This window comes from Quercus robur, chromosome 6, assembly GCF_932294415.1.
Source record: "Quercus robur chromosome 6, dhQueRobu3.1, whole genome shotgun sequence".
Taxonomy (NCBI): domain Eukaryota; kingdom Viridiplantae; phylum Streptophyta; class Magnoliopsida; order Fagales; family Fagaceae; genus Quercus; species Quercus robur.
The window spans coordinates 27,110,001-27,112,500 of NC_065539.1; positions in this window are offsets into that span (position 1 = coordinate 27,110,001).

Sequence of the window (2,500 nt, forward strand, 5' to 3'; positions counted from 1 at the left end):
ACCCTCATTGTTCAATGAAGCTTGATTCTCTTCTTCTTAAAACTCATCCTCGTGGTTGTCATCAGAATCATCCACGCACGCACACCTTTCTTGCCTTCTAGCATTAGGGACTCTTTGGGGACGCTCCTCTTGTAAAGTAGCAATAACAGCATCTTGCCTATCCATCCAATCTCAAATCTCATTAAACACCAAGTTCATGATTTCAAATTGTTGTTGCATAGCCTGCAACATAAGGATGACTCCTCCCCTCCTTCTATGTTTTATGCTTCGCCCCCGGAAGACATACTTTTGAAACCATAGAAAAAATGTTAGAAATAATTTCTCACAACACTACCTCACATGTTTGCATTCAAATTATGTCACTCACACTCGTGTTTCACTCTTAAATTGGCTCTTTCCCAATATTAGTCTCACACTCTCTCGCCTTTTTCCACTTATAGCTTCCCCTTTTCAATTCTTCATTAAACTAATAAACTTGATCAAGAAATTCAACTTGTAGTATTTAAACCAATACCGACAGTAAGAAAATATTACAAAAACAATAAATCAAAGGAAGAGGACCAAAAAAGACAATATTTTGGTCTGAGAGAACTAAAACCACAAACAATATTTTTTTTTTCTTTCTGTTTTCTATTTCTTTTCTGAAGTCTCTTTTTTCTTTTTTTTTCCACTTTTGTTTTTTTTTTTTGGGAACTTAGTGCACGATTTTAACTTGGTGCAGGTCACAAAATAAGAACAAGGAATAAAGAACACAAATGGAACAAGATAGGATGATAACAGGAAACAAAAGATAAAGGGATAGTAAACTTGATTTTAGAACCTGTGCTCTGACACCAAATGATGTGAACCTCAATCGACACACTTAGAGACCCAACAAATAATATTGGAATATTTGCCCAAGAAAGCTAAAATTTTGATTTTGATTATGTTACTAAATACCGTTAGAGCTACCAAAATGACTAAAATGCACCACGACTGTCCAAAATATCCAAAAAGCCTAAAAAAATAACCAAAACGACCACAATCCCCCCTAAAACTTTTTAAATGACCAAAATACCATTGAAACCTCAAAAATAAGTAAAATGCAATAAAAATCTCTAAAATTACCAAAATAGCTCTAAATTAAGCCAAAATACACACAAAATCTGTCAAACGAACAAAATACCCTTGAAATCTTAAAAATGACCAAAATAGCCCCAAAACTTCTAAAATGACGAAAATCCCCCCCCCCCCCCAAAAAAAACCTAATTAATTACTAAAATAACCCTAAAAATCCCTCCATAAAATGACCAAAATTCCCCAAAACATCTAAATTGAGAAAAAAATACCTTGATACGTTTAAAATGATGAAAAATGCCCTAAAACCTGAAAAAATGACAAAGCAAATATCTCGAAACATCTAAAATGACCAAATACTTTCGAAACCACTAAAAGGACAAAAAAATATTTTGAAACCAATAGGATGACCAAAAATACCTTTGAAACCTCAGAAATGACGATAATAATCCTAAAACCACTATAATAACAAAAATACCCCTGAAATCACTAGAATGACCAAAATAACCCCCCCAACCCGAAACCATTAAAATGAACAAATTGTTTGAAACCCTAAGAAAGACCAAAAATACCCCGAAAACTCTAAAAGACAAAAATACCCCAAAACCTGTAAAAGGATTAAAATAATAACCCCACAATCACAAAATTACCAAAATGTTGCGAAATTGGTAAAATGATAAATAAATTTTTTTTTTTTTAAAAAACCCCAAAATGCGTAAAATGATTAAAATACTCCCAAAATGACATCAAATCCTCTGGAATGAGCACAAAAACCTGAAACCTCTAAAATTACCAAAATATCCCAAAACTATCTAAAAGACTAAATACCTTGAAACTTTTAAACGGGCCTAAAATACTCGAAACCATCAAAATAACAAAAATTTTCAAGTCATATTGTGTCATTAAGAGGTTTTAGGGGTAATGCGGTCATTTTTGAGGTTTTAGGATATTTTTTGACTATTTTAAATGTTAAAGAGTATTTTGGTCATTTTAAGTATTTTGGTCATTTCATAGATTTCAAAGGAATACTGGTCATTTTAGAGGTTTGGGTAATTTTTTTGGTCATTTTATAGGTTTTTGGGTATTTTGCCCAGTTTAGAGGTTTTGTGGGCATTTTTGGTCATTTGAGGTTTAAGAGGTATTTTGTTCATTTTTAGATTTTGGGGGTCTTTTGGTCGATTTCAAGTTTTTTTGTTCATTTTGTAGGATTTTAAGGAATTTTGGTCGCTTTAACGATGTCGAGGTGTATTTTTTAATCATTTTAGATGTTTTAGGCATTTTGGTCATTTACGAGGTATCGAGATTTAACTGGTCATTCTAGCCATTTCAAGGGTGTTTTGGTCATTTTAAAATTTTTGGCATTATTTTAGTCATTTAAGATATTTTGGAGCTATTTTGGTCAATTAAGAGGTTCAAGATTGATTTTTTTTTTTTAATTTTTTTG